Raw genomic sequence first — 22109 nt, 5'->3', positions numbered from 1 at the left:
TCAAATCCAACATTTTTTCCTCTTACTCCGGTGAGGCTCTCGCGACGACCATGTGCTCGGAGTGTCACTTCTGCCACCATACATCTTCGCTAGGGTGCCTAAAATGTTTGCATGATACTCCCTTCATAAACAAATATAAGACTATTTAGATCACTAAATTAGTGATCTAGACAGTCTTATATTTGTTCTGAAGGGAGTACATTAGTAGTTTTTTTAGAGATACATGAGTATTTTACTCCTAGGAATAGAAATGGGCAATTTGGCATAGTACAACCATAATCTTGGAGTCGTCTATCATTTTGATAATACCTATTTGCTATAGATGCAATTATGATGATTGTGTTAAGAATTTGCACAAAGTAACCCTTGTGAACTGAACGAAACAAGTCAATCTCGTCCACACTAAAACTGATTCATGCATTAAGGAACAGCACACAAAGTACATTTAGAACAGAAGAGCTAATAATGTGTGCAGACAACACTAAATATTACCTTTCACAAATATAGCACGGCGAAAGATTATTTGAAGAAAGTCAACAAATGAATAGTAGGCACCCAAAATTGAAGTTGTTAAACTGGAAACTATTTCATAGAAGCAAAGACCACGACCATCTATTAATGTCATTGGAAGTTGCTACAACCAAATTACATCAGTATTTCAGGGCCAAACTGAGGAAATATCAGGAAATAGTAAGAGACAATTGATAAACAAGCCAAACAAAATCAAATCAAAAAAGTTAATTTTTTTGTTAACATCTGCCTTGATTACGTGTATGTGGCGGTTTTGAAGTTTTGGTCTCCAGGATGAGTCGGCATATGCACTTCTCATTGTGTAGGTGTGCACCTCGTCCTGCAACCTACGTGGCAACAAAGAAAGAAAGAACAAAACACACCAGCCTATCCATCCATACAAGCGGGACGAAAGGCACCCTAAACCATGATGCTGACAGCGACCACCATGCAGGGAGGGACAGGAAGACAAGAGGGTTGCAGTACTGACCATGTTTGGATGTTGCGTGTCCTTGAAGAGGGAGGTTTCACAGATGGCATTGGAATTGATGCCATAGTCCTTCTCGAAGCGAATCGGGCATGATCATAGTGGTCCTTTCAATGTACACACCCCATACGTGCCCTCCTGGTCGCCTCTGCTACTGTAGAAATTAGGAGCACATTGACTGGTGTCGACCTCTGGGAAGAGGGGCGGCCCAACCCCGCGGGGCAATAACAGGAAGGGTGGGTGCCGCCCATGCCTCGCCCCAACAGGATCTTGGGGGGCAGGCACCACACGTGCCTCCCCAGTGCAGCCTCAGACTTGACTGCCTCCTGCAGCATAGCCGCCTCATTGCCGACCCCCACCTCGCACCACCGCATATCTTAGTAGTTTAACATCAATCGTGTCAAACATATACCATTAGGATCCTCGTGCACATAAGACGATATTGTCGATTTTACACCTTCTTACTCCCCAACTATCTTCTCATCTTCTCCTTGCCAATCCAAACCTGCCATCGCTGTCAATGGTGCATCTAGTTCGCAACCTGTGAAAGTTAATTAAGAACAAAACAAATAAACAAGCATCAATCTCATGATCCCAGTGGCCAATCCCATGTACAATGCACATCAATAGCAATTCAAATGATCGCTCGCCGACTGATAGTATAGTACGCTGTCTCCATTATTACTACCACTACACCTGTATTGTTATCAAATATATAGAGATCTTTATATATAGTTAGAAGCAGGTGCATTGCTAGAACTCTTTAATCAATATAACGTTACTATGTACTTCCTTTCTTTTTCTCCCTTCTTCCCTCTCCTCCTGCCCGGTTAATCTTCTCTAATTATTTGTTTTTAGTTTTCTTATCAAGCTTCTAGTCTAGAAAACAAAAATCAAAATGCTCACATGAAAGATAAAACCAGAGAAAACCGATTATTTGAGTGGCAAAGAAAATTAAAAGATGAGATGATACCTTGGTAATAATATGTGCAGATCTGCTTGTGCGACTGCTTGGGTCATTGTTCAAATACATTCCCCAAATGGGCTTGCTATTCATGGAGCACAATTCAACACTTGCATTGCACTTGCAGCTGTCAAATGGATTTATTCAGTCAAGAATTTTTTAATCACAAAGCATGGCTGACAGTTCAAGTAGCCTAAGGTATAAACGAAGTTAAGAATAACATAGAGCAATTATAAGTCTGGAATTATAAGCCTTGAGTACAACTTCCAAACTATCCCCAAAACTATAAGTCTGGAAGTATAAAATGAAGTTGTGGAAGAATATGTAAACTGCAGTAAGTAGACAAATTACCATCAAACTACACAGTGGATAATCCAAGTAAATGACATGCATGCCTGTATCGCTGCTGCATTACTACTGAGAATCTATATTCTTGATTAAATACCTTCACCCATGTCATAAGCTTCAGGCATTTTGGCACTCCACCTCATGATGACATGGACAATGCTATTGGTATCAAGAGATCACAATGTCAACATTATTACTCTGCAGCACCATCTGCACTCTCAACATGCTCCTTACTAAGATCCTTAAGTCTTCTTCTTGTATCTTGCACACATAAACCAATAAACCATTAAATGCCCAGGTTTATTTGAAATGCACTGGATAAAGGCCTATGTGTACGCATGTAGCTAAGAGTGAAAATCTATAGCATAATTTGTTTTTGTTTTTTTAGAACCAAAGCAACAAGCTATGCATTGGTGGGAATACAGTCTGACATCAGAATTTGTCTAACATTATCATGCACATCTGTTAAACAGAGGTGATCGCCGAATATTCTTGCCGTCACCGCAATCTCATGGGCCAATTTGGTTTGATCCCGCTTTATGATGTTAACCTACACGCTTGCAAAGATTTTGATCTGTTCTTTAATATATGTCATCACAGCAAACCACAACGATCTGCACATTCCTTCCGATTGAAGCTCTCGTAGAATGGAGCCACAATCTGTCTCAATTAGTAAATGCCCCGTGAAAATTTTTCTTTAGCTCAGACAAACCCATCAGAACCGTAGAGGCTTCGGCTTCTTCTATCGACATGCACTGTTGTAACTGACGACCGACAGACAGAAGAGGATTGCCACTGAATTCTCAAACAACTGCTCCTCCCCAAGTCATCTTTGTCTCCTGTAAGAATGCAGCGTCAAAATTCAGTTTGGCAATTCCTTCTGGTGGTGTGCGCCACCAATTTCAAGCAGGGGTAACTATCTTGCAAATGCTCTGGACATGCACAGAAAGGGTGCTTTTGCTTCCTCTTTTGTCACTTGCAAGTGTAGCCATCTCTAGATCATCACCGAGCCTAAGTAACTGATGCACGGCGCCCGACACTGTCTCCTTCCCATCTCCATGGATTACATTATTTCTAAGCTGCCATGCTTTCCAAAGAATCATCAAGATTTTGCATCTGATATGCTCGGAATTATGGATAAGCAGACACTATAACAAATCCTTGCCTATTGGACCAAAGGCATGTTCCTTTGGAAGGTCCCAGAAGTCCCTCATAGCACATCTCATCGCCCTACTGCGAGTACATGAGACTACAGTATGATACTCGTCTTCACTTTCCGTCCAACAAATGTCACAAACATCTTCCAATACAGTAGTTCTTCTGTAGGTGTTATGTTTGGTAGCAAGAGATTGGGTCGCCACTGTCCATCCGAAAATCTGCATATCCTCACTCCCTGGTAGAAAGCTGTCAGTAGAGATGCACACTCAGTTAGAATCAGTACCTGAAGTATTTTTGCCACACATCATGTAGTGGGGAATTTCATGGTCAATTAGAAACAATATCTGAAGTTGCCACACATGATGTACCGTTCCTGCAGAGCTGAGAGACGAAAATTAGCTAGTTAATTGTCCGTCGCCATGCTCCCAAATCCTCACGATACACACAAGGAACATCAGGCCATATGCACTCCTTACAAAATTTACAAACATAGAAGTTAATGGATTTATTTTTTGGAACTTGGAATATATCAAGCTCTGACCTGGCCGCCGCCCCCGCCGCTCAGAGGAGGTCGATAAGAAAGCCGCTTGTGGAGGTGAAGCTGCCGTGTCTCGGTTCCACCGCCCTCCGTGTAGGTTGAACCATGCACCAGATCGAGAAAACGGTGAGCTGCTGGACAACAATTGGACACCCACCTTCTATCGGGCAGCTGTTGCTCCACCGACGTGGAGGCTCTATGGAGGCTCTCCCAGCCGGATGTGGCTCCGTCAGATCAGGTCGGGAGGGGAACTCCTGGCCTTGGACGAAGGGAGGAGGGAGGCCGGGACTCACCTAGGCCAGACCCGTGGTCGTCGCTCCGCTGTACATGGCTGCTGGAGAGGGGTGGCGGCTAGCTAGGGAGGAAGGTGGTGGTGGCCGGCGCGCTGGGCGGGGGCACAGGGAGGGAGGACTAGGAGCTAGGTCGGGTGCTAGGGGCTGCACTGGACGAGGCGTTTCGGGATTTGCTTTCGCCTGAAAAAATGGTACGGACGAAAAAAACCAGTGGGTAGTGGGAGGTGAGACGGAAAAAACCCAGCGAAAATAAACCGCAGAGACTATTCACCAAGTCGTGCATTAGGAGTAGAGATTGTTAACACTCACTCCATACTTGTGTTTATAGAGTTTCAGCCGGACACTGTGTTGCTTCCCAATGTATTCACCTTTAGGTGATGTCAACAATGATAGCCTATGCCAACTTACATCCAATTTGATATATGTATCATGATCTTTCAAACACGAGGAGCATGGCAAAGGATAAAATGAAAAAAGGAAAGGTGAGGATCACCTTGACTCAAGCAAAAAGTAAAAACATAAAGTAAAAGATAGGCCCTTCGCAGAGGGAAGCAGAGGTTTTCATGCGCGTTTAGGGGTAATGCATAAAATCTTAGTGCAAAAGAACATCACTTTATATTGCCCCTTATATGTGGACCTTTATTATGCAGTCCATCGGTTTTATTACTTCCACAACAAGTTCGTACAAAGTTTATTTTCTCTGCACTAATAAGTTATACTTATTTAGAGAGCAATTTTTATTGCTTGCATCGATGACAACTTACTTGAAGGATCTTACTCAATCCATAGGTAGGTATGGTGGACTCTCATGGCAAAACTGGGTTTAGGGATATTTGGAAGCACAAGTAGTATCTCTACTTAGTGCAAGGAATTTGGCTAGCATGAGGGGGAAAGGCAAGCTCAACATGTTTGGAAGGTCAATGACAATATACTTTAACTGATATGTCGGAAAACATAAACCATTATGTTGTCTTCCTTGTCCAACGTCAACTCTTTTAGCATGTCATACTTAATGAGTGCTTCATAATCATAAAAGATGTCCAAGATAATATATTTATATGTGAACACCTCTTTCCTTATCACTTCCTATTAATTGCAACGATGACCAAGGCTACGTTCATCAACTCTCAACAATTTTTATGCCTCATACTTTCTATGTGTGAAGTTATCACTATCCATAAGATCAATATGAACTCTTTTGTTCTTTCTACTTTCTCAAGATCATAGCAACATAGCAAAGCCCTTGACTCAACACTAATCTTTATTATAGATAGCACACGGACTCGATTACATAAAGAGATCACAATGCAAAACTCAAAACTACTTGATAACAAAAACTTCAAACTACTAGATCAAGATACTACTAAAAGGATCAAACTAAATAAAGCGGTAAAAATAGGAGTGTGATGGTGATATGATACCGGGGCACCTCCCCCAAGCTTGGCAGTTGCCAAGGGGAGTGCCCATACCCATGTGATTATGCCCTCGGAGGTGATGGAGGTGGTGATGATGACGGTGGATAATCTCACATTGAGCGTAAAAGTTCCTCCAACTTGCGAATAATGCCCTTAAGCCCAGCAATATGATCCTTTAACAGAATATTCTCCTGTGTGAGACACTTGTTCTATATGCGAGCTAACTCAATCATCTTGAAAGCTTCAATCTCTATTGGAGTAAAGAGGTTAGGTAAAGGTTGAGGGATGTCTTCTTCTTTCACCACCGGAGCTTAAACCTCCATGGCCTTCTTGATCCCTTCATCCTTGTTGATCTCTTATGGTTCCTCTCTTTTCAACTCTATCTTCAATAGCCAAGCATCCTTGTCTTCGTTGTTGGAGGAGGGAGAAGTCATGGTGCTCTAAATCTGCAACGAAAACAGCTCGAAACGAAAACAAAAGATATTTGCGTGATACGGTGGTCAAAACCTTCGGGGGAATATATATTAAATTTTTACCGACCAAAATATGTAACATACAAGAAAACAGAGTCCGGGAGGCACACAAGGTGCCCATGAGACAGGGGGCGCGCCCTACAGGGGGGGCGGCCTCCTCTCTCGTGGGAGCCTCGTGTCCCTTTCGGACTACTTCTTTCTTCCTAAAATTCTTAAATAATCCAAAACTAATAAAAATTACCATTAGAGTTGTTTTGGAGTCGATTTACTTATCGTACCATGTACCTATGCCTTTTCGGAGTCTGGAACGTTCTGGAAAGTGTCTCTTATGTATTCCTCAGGGGTTATGGTTTCAATAATATTAGTTTCAACATTGATAGGATTACCTAAAATATAATGTTTAATTCTTTGACCGTTTACCACCCTTGGATTTGTGCCTTCGAAGTTGTTGATTTTTATAGCACCAGAACGATAGACCTCCTCGATAACGTAGGGACCTTCCCATTTTGAGAGAAGTTTCCTGCAAAAAATCTTAAACGAGAGTTGAACAATAACACATAATCTCCTACGTTAAACTCACGCTTTTGTATCCTCTTATCATGCCAGCGTTTGACTTTTTCTTTGAAAAGCTTGGCATTCTCATATGCTTGGGTTCTCCATTCATCAAGTGAGCTAATATCAAATAACCGTTTCTCACCGGCAAGTTTGAAGTCATAATTGAGCTCTTTAATAGCCTAATATGCTTAATGTTCAAGTTCAAGAGGTAAATGACATGCTTTTCCATAAACCATCTTATATGGAGACATACCCATAGGATTTTTGTATGCAGTTCTATAGGCCCATAATGCATCGTCAAGTTTTTTGGACCAATTCTTTCTAGATCTATTCACAGTCTTTTGCAAAATTAATTTGAGATCTCTATTTCTCAACTCTACTTGACCACTTGACTGCGGGTGATAAGGAGATGCGATTCTATGATTGACATCATACTTAGCGAGCATCTTACGGAAAGCACCATGAATAAAGTGTGAACCACCATCAGTCATAAGATATCTAGGGACTCCAAACCTCGGAAAAATAACTTCTTTAAGCATTTTAATAGAAGTGTTATGATCAGCACTACTAGTTGGAATAGCTTCTACCCACTTAGTAACATAATCAAGAGCAACTAAAATATGTGTATAACCATTGGAGGCAGGAAAAGGTCCCATATAATCAAAGCCCCAAACATCAAACTGTTCAATAACAAGAGAATAATTCATAGGCATTTCTTGACGTCTACTAATGTTACCTATTCTTTGACATTCATCGCAAGATAAGACAAACTTACAAGCATCTTTGAAGAGAGTAGGCCAATAAAAACCAGATTGTATTACCTTGTGTGCAGTTCTATCTCCAGCGTGGTTCCCTCCATATGATTCAGAGTGACATTTGTGAAGGATTTATTACTGTTCATGCTCAGGCACACAACGTCTAATAATACCATCTCCTCCTTCTTTATAAAGGTGTGGGTCATCCCAGAAGTAATGTCTTAAATCATAAAAGAACTTTTTCTTTTGCTGGTATGTGAACTAGGCGGTATATATTTAGCAACAATGTAATTAGCGTAGTCAGCATACCAAGGAGCAGTACGAGAAGCATTGACAACCACTAATTGTTCATCAGGAAAACTATCATTAATAGGCAGTGGGTCATCAAGAACATTCTCTAACCTAGACAAGTTGTCTTCAATGGGGTTCTCAGCTCCCTTTCTATCAATAATAATATGCAAGTCAAATTCTTGGAGCAAGAGAACCCATCTAATGAGTCTAGGCTTAGCATCTTTCTTTTCCATAAGATATTTAATAGTAGCATGATCAGTGTGAATAGTAACTTTGAAGTCAACAATATAAGGTCTAAACTTATTACATGCAAACACAACTGCTAAGAACTCTTTTTTAGTAGTAGCATAATTTCTCTAGGCAGTATCAAGAGTCTTACTAGCATACTGGATAACATTCAATTTCTTATCGACTCTTTGCCCTAAAACAGCACCTACAGCATAATCACTTGCATCGCACATAATTTCAAAAGGTAAATTCCATTCAGGTGGCTGAACAATAGTTGCAGTGATTAGAGCTTTCTTAAGTGTTTCAAATGCTTCTACACAATCATCATCAAAGACAAAAGAAATATCTTTTTGCAATAAATTAGTCAGAGGCCTATAGATTTTAGGAAAGTCCTTAATGAACCTGCTATAAAAGACGGCATGACCAAGGAAACTTCTTATACCTTTTATGTCCTTGGGACATGGCATCTTTTCAATAGCATCAACTTTGACTTTATCAACTTCAATACCTCTCTCGGAGATCTTGTGCCCCAAGACAATGCCTTCATTAACCATAAAGTGACACTTTTCCCAATTCAGGACGAGACTAGTGTCTTCGCATCTCTGCAAAACTCGATCAAGGTTGCTCAAACAATCATCAAAAGAGGATCCATAGAAGGAGAAGTCATCCATGAATACCTCACAAATCTTTTCACAAAAATCGGAAAATATAGCCATCATGCATCTTTGAAAGGTAGCAGGTGCATTACATAAACCAATAGGCATACGTCTATAAGCAAAAGTACCAAAAGGGCAAGTAAAAGTAGTTTTAGATTGATCTTTCGCTGATACATGTATCTGTGAGAACCCAGAATAACCATCTAGAAAGCAAAAATGTGTGTGTTTGGATAGCCTTTCTAGCATTTGATCAATAAAAGGTAAAGGGTAATGATCTTTGTTAGTAGCTTTATTTAACTTATGTAAATCAATTACCATCCTATAGCCTGTAATAATTCTTTGCGGGATCAATTCATCTTTATCATTAGGAACAACGGTAATACCTCCCTTTTTAGGGACACAATGGATATGGCTTACCCATTCACTATCAGCAACGGGATAAATAATGCCTGCCTCAAGGAGCTTTAGTATCTCTTTTCTTACCACTTCCTTTGGGATTTAATCGTCTTTGACGATCTCTAACTGGTTTGGCATATTTCTCCACTGAAATCTTGTGTTGACATAATGTGGGACTAATGCCCTTAAGATCATCCAGAGTATATCCAATAGCACCTCGGTGCTTCTTCAGAGTTTTCAATAGTCTTTCTTCTTCTTTCTCTGAAAGGTTAGCACTAATAATAACAGGATATATTTCTTTTTCATCAAGATAAGCATACTTAAGATTATCAGGTAATGGTTTGAGTTCAAACACGGGATCACCCTTGGGTGGAGGAGGATCCCCAAGAATTTCAACGGGAAGGTTATGTTTCAGCATAGGTTCTTGTTTAAGGAACACTTCATCTATTTCTTCCCTTTCCTTCATAAACATATCGTTTTCATGGTCTAACAAATATTGTTCTAACGGATCAGTCGGAGGAACAACAATGGAAGCAAGACCAACAATTTCATCCTTACTAGGTGGTTCCCTTTCATGAGGTTGTCTACTAAACTTGGCAAAATTAAACTCATGAGACATACCATCTATGCCAACAGTGACGACCTTCCTTTTATAATTCATCTTAGCACCAGCAGCATTCAAGAAGGGTCTACCAAAAATAATGGGACAAAAATCATCTTGTGGGGAAGCAAGAACAAGAAAATCAGCAGGCTATTTAACCTTCCCGCACAAAATTTCAACATCTCTAACAATCCCAATGGGTTTAATGGTATCCCTATTAGCAAGCTGAATAGTAACATCAATGTCTTCTAATTCAACAGGTGCAATATCGTGCATAATTTCTTTATAAAGATCATAAGGTATCGCACTAGCACTAGCACCCATATCAAATAAACCATGATAACAATGATCTCCTATTTTAATAGAAATAACAGACGTGCCTACAATAGGTCTACGTGTCTTAGTATCGGGTCTAGCAATATTAGCAGTTTCACCCAAGAAAGAGATAACATGCCCATCTAAGTCCTCATCCAAGAGATCTTTAATCATGGCAATACCAGGTTCAACATTAATTTGCTCAGGAGGTGTATAAGTCCTAGTATTACTCTTACGAACAACAGTCGAAGCTTTAGCATGATCTTTTATCCTAACAGGAAAAGGAGATTTTTCGACATAAGTAGTAGGAATAATAGGATCACTATATGTAATAGTCTTTTCTTCGACTGTAATGGGTGCAACTACTTTCACTTCAATAGGAGGATTATATTTAAACCACTTCTCTTTAGGGAGATCAACATGAGTAGCAAAAGTTTACAAAAAGTAGCTACTATCTTAGAGTCAAGTCCATACTTAGAGCTAAATCCACGGAAAGCATCGGTATCCATAAAAGATTTAACACAATCGAACTTAGGTGTCATACCTGACTCCTTACCATCGCCAGAACCCCAATTTTCAGAGTTGCGTTTAATTCTTTCCAATAAGTCCCATTTGAAATCAATAGTCTTCAGCATATAGGAACCAACACAGGAAGTATCGAGCAAGTTGCGATTATCAAGTGAAAGCCGAGCATAAAAATTCTGAATAATCATTTCTGGAGAGAGCTCATGATTGGGCCATGAATATAACATTGACTTAAGCCTCCCCCAAGCTTGAGCGATGCTTTCTCCTTGGTGAGGCCATAAATTACATATGTAATTACGATCACGATGAACAAGATGCATAGGATAGAACTTCTGGTGAAATTCCAACTTCAATCGCTTATAATTCCAATATCTCGTATCATCACATAGCCTATACCACATCATTGCATCTCCCTTCAAAGATAAAGGGAAGACCTTCCTTTTGACAATATCATCGGGAATACCTGCAAGCTTAAATAATCCACAAACTTCATCCACAAAGATAAGGTGTAAGTCGGGATGCAATGTTCCGTCTCCTGCAAAAGGATTAGCTAGCAGTTTTTCTATCATACCCGAAGGAATCTAAAAGTGAATATTTTAATAAAGTTCAGTAGGTTGAGGAGCATCTATTTGCTCTTCTGGTTGGGGTGAAGATACCCCAAACAAGCCCCTCAAAGGATTAGTTTCCATAGTCACAAGTAAAAGAAAATTTCAGCACACTATATAAATGTTTCCTTACCAAGTTCCACTCACCAAGAACGCTACACTCCCCGGCAACAGCACCAGAAAAGAGTCTTGATGAGCCACAAGTATAGGGGATCTATCGTAGTCCTTTCGATAAGTAAGAGTGTCGAACCCAACGAGGAGCAGAACGAAATGATAAGCGGTTTTCAGTAAGGTTTTGTCTGCAAGCACTGAAATAGTAGGTGGTAGATAGTTTTGTGATAAGATAAATAGTAACGAGCAAAAGGTAAATAAAGTAAATAAAGTGCAGCAAGGTGTCCCAATCCTTTATGTAGCAAAGGATAAGCCTGGACAAATTCTAATAATGAAGAAGGAGCTCCCGAGGACACATTGGGAATTATCGTCAAGCTAGTTTTCATCACGTTCGTAAGATTCACGTTCGGTACTTTGATAATTTGATATGTGGGTGGACCGACACTTGGGTACTGCCCTAACATGGACAAGCATCCCACTTATGACTAACCCCTATTTCAAGCATCCGCAACTACAAAAAGGAGTATTAAGGTAAACCTAACCACAACATTAAACATATGGGTCCATATCAACCCCTAACGAAGCAACGCATAAACTAGGGTTTAAGCTTCTGTCACTCTAGCAACCTATCATCTACTTATTATTTCCCTATGCCTTCCTCTAGGCCCAAATAATGGTGATGTGTCATGTAGTCGACGTTCACATAACACTACTAGAGGAAAGACAACATACATCTCATCAAAATATCGAACGAATACCAAATTCACATGACTACTAATAGCAAGACTTCACCCGTGTCCTCAGGAACAAATGTAACTACTCACAAAGCATATTCATGTTCATAATCAGAGGAGTAATAATATGCATAAAGGATCTGAACATATGATCTTCCACCAAGTAAACCAAATAGCATCAACTACAAGGAGTAATCAACACTACTAGCAACCCACAGGTACCAATTTGTGGTTTTGATACAAGATTGGATACAAGAGATGAACTAGGGTTTTGCGAGGAGATGGTGCTGGTGAAGATGTTGATGAAGATTCACCCCCCTCCCGATGAGAGGATCGTTGGTGATGATGTTGGTGATGATTTCCCCCTCTCAGAGGGAAGTGTCCCTGGCAAAACAGCTCCGCCAGAGCCCTAGATTGATTCCGCCAAGGTTCTGCCTCGTGGCGGCGGAGTTTCGTCCCGTAAGCTTGCCCACGATTTTTTCCAGGGTAAAAGTGATGATATAGCAGAAGATGGATGCCGGAGGCCCACCAGGGGGCCCAGGAGATAGGGGGTCGCGCCCTAGGCGGGGGGCGCCCCCTGTCTCCTGGACAGGGTGTGGGCCCCCTGGCCTATTTCTTTTGCCCATAAATTCTTATAAATTCCAAAAAGTTGTTTCGTGGAGTCTCGGGACTTTTGGAGTTGTGCAGAATAGGTTTCCAACGTTTGCTCCTTTTCCAGCCAGAATTCCAGCTGCCGGCATTCCCCCTCTTCATGGTAAACCTTGTAAAATAAGAGAGAATAGCCATAAGTATTGAGATATAATGTGTAATAACAGCCCATAATGCAATAAATATTGATATAAAAGCATGATGCAAAATGGATGTATCACTGACCACCGTCCGTCTCCACACAAACGTCGCCAACGGTGGCGGCGCTGACCGTCGTGCACCTCCACAAGAACGTAGCCAGCAGTGACGGTGCGGCTAGAGGATGGTAGTCTATGAGAGCGTACTGTGGGAGCGAGAGGATCGCCGTGCGTCCCCTCGATGAACCGCGACACCGACGTATTGACGCGGCGGGGAGGGCGACTTTGGCGGAGCAAATGGAGTGGAGGGGGGACGCGGGGGGGGGGGGGGGTTGGGGAATATTATTGGCTAGTTGGCCGAAGGGCGGTTGAATAGGATTTGGGGGGAATTTTTTTGGTGGGGGGAGTATTTTCGCGCGGTGGGTGGGGGGAGTTTGGCGCATGGTTGGTTTCTCCAAGTGCAGTCCCACGTGTCAGTGAAGAGGCAAGCCGAAGCGAATTCCGTTTGCGTGAGCCGTGTGCAAGACCGAACGTGTGTGGGGTGAAATGCGACCACAACAGGAGTGCTGTGAGTGTACCACCTTTTTTCCTTTTAAACTAGGTGCTTCGGCCCCTCAAAAAAACTTGTTGCTTCGCACGATCCATCGATACTACTACTACTAATCCGGTTAACCCGACTAAAACGGCGCGGCCGGGTCTTTTCCCGTGCGATATTCTGGGAGGTTGGCTTAGTTGGGTTTTTTAGGACGAGTAATGCTACACCTACGTAATCCTACTTATGCAATTAACATAATGTGAAACATGTGAGCTGTTGATTGTAGATTTGGGAGAGGGAGGGGCCCACCACCATGAAAATCAGGGGAGGAGAGAGAGAGGCAATTTACGTTAACCCTTTCGTAGGTTCCCGTAGATGTAGAAAGATGTCAAATGCGTGAATGTGTACTGGACGTACTATTGGAGTGCCTAAGATAAATTATGTATTTATAGACCCGATGTGTTTATTTTACTTCGCATGTTAGATTTGTCTCGGTTCAATAAAAAGCAGAGTTGGTGATGATGGTGTGCCTGTCATCCTGCAATATGGGCCGTCCGATCTATATCTAACAGATAGGAAGGAAACTATGACAATTTACCCGCACTCCTCTCAACATTTGCAGATAAGGCTTTCCCTCGTTCATCCTTTTCTCCCACAAGATCTTGATCTTTCGTGCAATGCACGAGCATCTTTCTAGTACTCCTACAATATACTATATTATTGTGAAAGTTCATATACACCGGCCGAGATTAATGCAAACACGTCATATTTTCATTACATTTCGAAATATTATAGGACAGAAAAATAAACGAAACCCGACCCTAAACCTATTCTACAACGGTGACCGACGTCCTCCATCTGCAATACTATGTACGGGGGTAGGGTTCAAGAACCGTGAAGTGAAGGTGCGGTCTCCAGCGAGGAAGAGTAGAACATGGGATACGGACCGGCCAGTTGGCCCATCATGGCCTATTGCCTCCCATGCCCTACTCATCCTCAGAGGAGTCCCTGACCTCGGTGGTGCCGGAGATTGGATGGCGGCAAGTAGGACGCGTGGCTGACGGTGCTCCCGTCGTCGGCCGCCAGCGTAGCCACCACTTGTGCAGTCACGTCCGCGTCTGGCTACGCCGCTATTGCATCGCGAGAGGCGACTTGAGCGAGGGCGGCGACCTCGAGCATCATCCCCGAAGACAAGCTCTCCCGCAGAGCGTTCGTGCTTGCGGTCATGGTGGATGTGGTGCCAGGTAGGAGGACGATGCGCTATGGTGTGGAGGTTAGCTGGGCGTTGCCACTTTAAGTAGCGCATTCTGGTGAGGCCAAGTGTCCGGGTGCATAATTAAGTTGCCGGAGTTGGTTCCTCGAGCACCGAGCCTCCTAACGATGGCATACGAACAGACGGCATGAATGCGGGCAGCTGGCGCCTACTGGGAACGCACTGCGCGACGGCATGAGCGACGAGGGTTTTGGTGTGCCAGGGTAGTCAGCTGTGGTCGTGGCAACGTTGGAGATGCCCTTTGCTCACAAGTGATCCCCGCATGTCATTGAAAAAGCAAGACGACCCAGCATGGTCTCAAGTCCTGAGGATGTGGTTGGCCGTGTTACACCACTCCGCGGAAGAGTCGCGGCACCCCGTGCATCCTCGACGAGCCAGGTGTTGGGGTGTGTTCGGATTGTGGCCAAAGTGCACCTTACCAAAATTTTGGTCATGACCCAAAGATTGGTCTTTGTTTGGATGGTTGCCATTTTTTGGCATGCCAATGAACTCTAGCCAACTCTAGTTCATTTTTCTTGCCAATGTCGGCCAAATCATGGGCAACCAATACCTCAACCAAAATTTTGGCTACCCAATGCTTTGATGGGGCAACCTTGGGCACAAACCAAACATACTGTTGGTCGTGCCACAACACTAATGCCACCCTCGACACACTAAAACCGACCATGTCTAGCGACGATCAGTGTGTCACTCACCGTGGTCGTTGTGTCCAGAGGCGATGCTGGAGCTGCGCCACGTTGTTGGCCCCAACGACCCACATGAACGGTTGTCGGTGGCGAGGAGGTCGTGGGCCAGCTCCTCCATTGGACTAGTCTGTGCTACATCGTCCCGACGGGTGTGCCCCACATGTCGGTTTCCCTATTTTCCCAGCCATATTCGAGCGTCCGTGCTCTGCATTGCACATTACGCCTTTCACTATGCAGGCCAAGCGAGACAACTTATTGTTTATTTGAGCCGTTCAAGTATAATCATGTGGCGTTTGCTTATTTCTCATTCCTCTCCAACCCTCTTCTCCATCGATCATGTCGCCATCCGGTCGAGTCCATCCTCCCGCATGCCTCATTTGAACATTCTGCCGAGTATCATTCGCATGTACCCACCCTAGTCCTCTCTCAATCGATCTCCAGACCCCGATATGGAATCGAGAGGGGACGAGTGGGGGCACGTGATACCTAAGGCGGATTCAAAATTTTGAACCGGTGATCATAGCATCCGCAAATCATATATAAAGGGTATTCAATGTTTGTTTCATTTTTGAACGTACAATATACTTCCTCCTATCCTTTATAGTTTACATATAAGTTTTATGTGTAGTCAAAGTATCTCTACGTTGATCAAAATAGTATCAACATTCAACAATGCCCAATCAATATTGTTAGATTCGTACGTACTCCTAGATTTGTACTCAAGATGGTTTCCAATTTGTTTTCAACCACGTGAATGTGCTTGTTCTCGCGCATGCTCTTCCTACTAGGATTTCGCCACGTAATAGCCAGTCCAATAGTAACATTTTTAAGCTCCCTATCCAATAGTACTAGTGGAGTACTCACAACATCTGTACTAGAGTATGCAGTGCTCATAGTAGTACTCCCACCTTCCATTTATATAGGGCCTGCGTGGAGGAGAGAGATGTGAAAAAGTAAGGGGAGTGAGCTCTCATGCAAGAGCCTAGCTATATACGCATTCCTAGTTAAATACAATAAATATGAAGAAAGAGATAGAGAGGAGATGGAAAAAAGTACTAATACAATAGCCAACCTTATATTTTTTGGGGGGAAATAGTCAACCTTATAGCCCACACTACTGTATGAGTGCATATAATAGATGATGGCTATAGATGACATGGCAGTCCCTCATAGCCATCGACTGGCTATATTATTAACCATGCTCTAATGCATTTTTAAAACCGCATTTGACTCTTGACAAGATTAATAGTACATGAGATGTATAATGTGAAAATTGTATCATTGGAAACTCCTTTCACATACGAATTTGACTGTATGCTTTGTGTAAGTTGCATGTCATATATTATTACTCTAAGATTTGGTCAAAGTTAGCCTCGAGAAACGCATTAGGCCCTGTATAGTAAATGGAAGGAGGGAGTAGTAGTGGAAGTGGATCCTCTGACATAGGTATCCCTGCCTTACCCTCCCTTTTGGTCACTTACTGGCGGACCCCATGCTTGATAGGCCCCGCATGTCAGTTACTCAATGTGTTCAGCCACGTCAGGGGATCTTCACCCGTAGTATACTCCGTCTGTTTTGATTTACTCCACATAAAACGGAGGGAGTGGTAGTATAATAAATGACGCGGGCAGGGGAGGGGGAGGGACGTCGGTTTGCTCTCAACTGCGGCCCCACAAGCGAGCGAAAACGCAAGACGAAGCATATTCCATTTGGTGAGCGGCATGGATGGTCCAGCGTGCCGGGCTGCAACGCGAACGCGACAAGAGCGATGTACAGTCAAAACTGATTGACCGGTCATCACTGGAACCACTATTCACACCAGAACCTTCGCTGCTCGGCCTACGCTAGCCACTGCCCTAAAACCACACCTAATATCTAGCCCATTCACCCACCTTTCGATCCCCTACCCCGCATCAAGCGTACCCTAGTTTGCCGGAAAGCGATGGTGCGCCGCAAGATCACTTACTACAAGATGCTGACGCCGGAGCGCCGTGCAGACATCGCGGCGGCGGTCGGCGCCACAGACCTCCATTCCCAAGCTCGCTTTGCGGTGGGCCAATCTCGAGTTCTCTGGAGCCAAGCTACAAGGAGGAGGAAGCCGATCCAATGTTCATGGCGGAGGTTGCGGCGCAGAAGGCCCTCGATGGGTATGATACGATGGACGTCGACTCCGTGCCGGTGTCAGAGTCCCCCATGGTGCAGGCGGACCAGCGGTTCAACATGGCAATACAAAAGGAGGACCGGGAGGCAGAGGCTCAACTCGACGCGGAGCGCACGCATGCCGCTGCCATCGAGGCTCTCCTGTAGGCGGAACCGGATGTCGTGGATGTGAACCGGGCGGCGGAGGCTCAACTTGAGTCGGAGCGCGCGGATGCCGCTGCCATCGAGGCCCTCCTGCAGGCGGAACCGGACATCCTGGACTTGAACTGGGTGGCAGAGGCTCAACTCGACGCGGAGCGTGCGGATGCCGCTCTCACTGACGCACTCCCACAGGCGGAACCGGACGTCCTGGACTTGAACCGGGCGGCAGAGGCTCGACTCGACGCGGAGCGCGCGGCTGCCGCTGCCATCGAGGCCCTCCTGTAGGCGGAACCGGACTTCCTCGACTTGAACCGGGCTGTGCTCTCGTCCGTGTAGAGCGCCCGCACGTTCCGCGTGAACGAGTAGCTGGAGGCTGAGGACAACCATGGTGCGGAGACACACGTCGGCAGCTACGGCTGGTTCGCACCGGCAGCCAAAGACGATGAGGTCGTCTCGTTCCGCGAGCAGCGATAGTTTTTCTTTATGTTGTTCTTTTTATGGATCTTTGCTGTGTAAAAACATATATTGTTATGCAAGTCGCCTGACTTGGGTCAGTCTACCATTTCAGGAGGTTGGATAAATATCCTACGTCTCCTAACCCTTCTTCCTCACCTCTTCTTCTTCCCCAACAGACCACCGCATGGGCCGTACGGATACTCCCCAACATGCGGTTGGATAAACATACTCTATGAACGAAAATTATGTGTCAGCGGTAGGATGGCTGAGTTTGGTTTGTTCACATGCGACAGCACGTGTCACTAAGGGTGTGTTCCCTTGGTTGGGTTTGCGGCGTGCAGGAGCGACCGCGTGAGGGTGCGGTGTGACCGCGGCATGCAGTTGCGACCGTGTGAGGGTGCACTGCGACCGCGACAGCCGTTCGCAAGTGTACCTCCTTCTCATTCTTTAGGCAAGCTTGGCAAAAGTGTGTGGCGAAGTATGGCAATGCAAGGCCTAGACCCAAACAGGATAAGGCGGGGTTTTCCTTCGCGGGATTTAATCGACACAAATCCTCGTTTCACGTGTCAATTAATGCGTATTTTTTTCTCCAAAGACCAAAGAGCTAACCATCTCACTCCTCAGCACTTGATTAATACACCACCATGCAAACCAACCCTCTCACTTCCGCATGAATGCAGGGGATATTAATGTCCTTGGTTGCTAGTACAAGGTAAACCACATCAATTTTGCCTCGATTAGTGTTAGTGTCCTTTTACAAATTGTAATTTTGATAATACTAGCCTTGTGTACAAAAAAATGGAGGTAGTAACTATATTTGACTTCCATACCCATTGCGGTGAAGTCGACGATATCTCGAACGTTGTGGTTTGGCGAAGTGCGTTCGACGGAGAACACCATTGAGGGAGACCATGTTAAGTCGTTCGCAAGTGCCGCCTGCAAGCCAATAAAACCGCCTTATTTGCATCCAGGAAGTCCGTTGAACCAAAGGACGCGTAAATGTACTAGTAATACTAGTACACAATAGCGTCGTCCGTCCAGCTTAGTGCGGTGAGATGGTTTCTCGAAGAAGATGATGGAGAAGCAGAGTCAGCGAAGAGTGAAATGATGGTTGCTTCGTCCATGCTTTTGTGATTTGATGCCTCACTGCATTGTGATTTGTGATAGAAGGGACATGGGAGTAGACTCTGTGCTCTATACTGTACTACATGTGTCCAAGCATGGGAGAAAGAGGAGAGACGTTGCATTTTTCTATTCCTTCAATCAATTAGGGAGCTTTGGTTCCATGTTTTTGGCTTTGGCAACACCGTCCACAATGGTTCCCACGATGCCAAAAGCTATTTTCACATTTGGCTACACATTATGGATGGCCTTAAGCGTACCACCTGGTTTTGCTCCAGTGTGCTATCTATACAAATCTCAACTATATTGATCTAAAAAAATATAGAATCAAGATTAGTAAAAAGGAGGTGATTTTGCCGCGATGGCGGGGGAGGTTTCTTTTTTTAGAGGATGTTGTCCTGGCGGTTTGCTACCATGCGGTCCCATGTGTTAGTGCTTTACCAAGCAGATCCGCGTCCCACATGAGGCAGAAGAACGACAAAAGCAACACGTGGTTAAGTTGAAGAAGATGAGGGAGAAGCGGATTCAGCAATGAGTGAAATGATGGTTGCTTTGTTCCTCCAACTTCTTTTTTTAGCATTATTACTTCGTCCCTCCAACTTAACTGCAGGAAAGGTGCAACTTTGTGATTTGACGCCTCATTGCTCATTACTACACCGGCGCCATGACTGGGGTGCTTCACCCCGACTGCTCTGCACTGTATTCCGGTATGGCACGTGGACTCGGTAGCTTGATGTCCCACATGTCGGCGAAAGGGACTAGAAGATTTATGGAAGCGAGCGCTCCACTCTTATGACGGAGGAGTACACGACACGACGACCCAGTGAACTGTCACTTGTACTATATAGTACTATAGTTTTGCTGTTTCGCACAATCCATCGGTACAAACCCGATTAAACTAGAAAGGGCGGGATTTTTCTCGCGTGGTAGGTGATACTGGCCATACATTTGAAAGGCAATTTTAATGTATGCAAACTGAATAATTAAGTAACAATATGATATCTAGTAAAACTAAAAACACATATGATTTATTGTGTTAGAGTATAGTAGTAGTGTTGTATTGCATAGTGTTGGATGTAACATGCGAGAACGTGTAGAGATGTAGTTTTGGAGGGCCTATAGAGATAAAAGCATAATACGGTCACCGAACTTTAGAATAAGCTGATTACGGTCACTATATACATTTTGCGGTGATTATACGGTCACTTGCTCATGGTTCAGCATCGGATTGAACTCTGTTGACCGGCCAAATAGTCTGCGTGGCGCCATGTTGACTAGTTAAATTGACAATGTTCATTATGGGTCCCACCTATCAGTTCGCATAGGGAAAATGTCAGATAAACACAAATTTACGTAGGCGCGACAAGACTCCAACCCGTGCGTGGGAATCACCTGGTTGTGTATGTGTGTGTCAGGGCCTGATGTGTGCGCATGCACGTGTAGGTTGAGAACTTGAGCGTGAGAGTGTGTGTTGGTCGTGTGGTGTACTGGTGTGCGCATGCATGCGTGCATGTGTGCGTGTGAGTGTTGCGTGCGCGTGTGGCTGCGTGTGTACGTGTGAGTGTTGCATGCATGCGTGGGTGCATGTGTTTGTGTGAGTGTTGCATGCTTGCAGTTCATGTGCATGCGTGTGTTTGTGTATAATCACCACACCAGCTCCTATGTGTTAAAACAGACGGCTCAGCATACCAATATAAGGCCACCTTGTCCGCTGTGCCCGCGGTCATGACTTCGGACCACCGTCCAAATATATTTTTGTCGTTTGTTTTCATTATTACTAGCAAGATGCCTGTGCGTTGCACGTAACATCAAGATGCATTTGTATGACTAGTTTATCTTGTGAGAGAAACGGATGAACGAGGGAAGGCCTTATTTTCAAATGTGGAGAGGTGTGTGGGTACCTTTTTGCAAAATTGCCAGAGTTTCTTTCCTATCCGCCATATATAAATCAGACGGCCTATATTGCAGGATGGCAGGCACACCACCATCACCAACTCTGTTTTTTATAAGAGTGTATTTTATAAGAGTGTAGATGTATAGTAGATACAAGCTGACAGGTGGGCACGATGGTAGTGAGATAATGTGATGCAACACTAGAGGTGCCACGTGGAGCGTTTAACTGGTCAACTAATCATGTCTTCAGAAAATACAGAGTTGTACGGTGAGCCCGTGACTATATAATAACCACTAAACATAAATGGTGACTGTAATGAGTGGATTCTGAAGTCCAATGTACGGATCGTGCTTTCGCTTCAAATACAATGATCGTCATTGTATATATCGCGAGCAAAAGATGAAACATGTGTGAATATGTTGCGGGCTTACTTTTAGAGGACCTGGAGATAGTTTGTGTGCATATGTGAAAGGGGTGTACAGGGGGGTATGCGATGGAGAGAGAGATGCTCTTCGTTTCTCTTTATTATGACTAACTTTGTATATCGTATAAAAATATACAAATTCACAATGCGGAATAAATATCATTGTGGGCACCATGCAATGCAAATTAGCGTTCGTACTCCTCCATATAACTTTGTAATGTTGTATATATGTAGAAATTCTAAAATATTTTTTTGGCCATACTTTATTCAAAAGGAATGTTGTATGCGAAATAAATGTGAAGAAGGGCTTTTTAGATCAATGGGGTATGTGATGTAACATGTGTGAATGTGTAGTTGATGCATTTGGCGGGGCCTAGAGAGGTATGTATGTGTATTACGTATTCGAGAGAGGCATGGATAGAGGGGCTGACGGGCAGGGGGGGCGTCGGAGAGATAGCACGAGAAATGTGAGTGGTCTAGAGAGAGAGAGACCAATATGACGTCATGGAGAGAGATTCCCTTAAGTGTGTATATGCAAGGGGGGAGGGGATAGAGGCACCAGGAGCATTTTTTGTGTGTGTAGTGTTTGTGTTGTTATGTGTGGGTGTGAGAAGATAACGAGACGTGGGGGCAGAGGGTGTGTCACCGCGTGAGGTCCGGTGGGTCGAGGTGAGG

The 22109-nt window shown here is 44.0% G+C and overlaps 1 long non-coding RNA gene across 3 annotated transcripts; it reads right to left on the bottom strand.

Moving 5' to 3' along the window:
* Positions 1–561: 561 nt before the first annotated feature.
* On the bottom strand, positions 562–4450 carry LOC123091590 (uncharacterized). 3 transcript variants are annotated; one of them, XR_006443329.1, is made up of 5 exons: positions 4009–4450; positions 3751–3848; positions 2407–2570; positions 1971–2088; positions 562–1538 (listed from the first exon to the last, which is right to left on the bottom strand). It is a non-coding gene; the product is annotated as an uncharacterized lncRNA (long non-coding RNA). The 3 variants fall into 3 exon arrangements; XR_006443328.1 differs by having other exon boundaries at positions 2407–3848; XR_006443330.1 differs by having other exon boundaries at positions 2407–3840.
* Positions 4451–22109: the final 17659 nt, after the last annotated feature.

The sequence above is a fragment of the Triticum aestivum genome, chromosome 4B (assembly GCF_018294505.1).
Source record: "Triticum aestivum cultivar Chinese Spring chromosome 4B, IWGSC CS RefSeq v2.1, whole genome shotgun sequence".
Taxonomy (NCBI): Eukaryota; Viridiplantae; Streptophyta; class Magnoliopsida; order Poales; family Poaceae; genus Triticum; species Triticum aestivum.
This window is presented reverse-complemented; position numbering and strand designations above follow the sequence as displayed.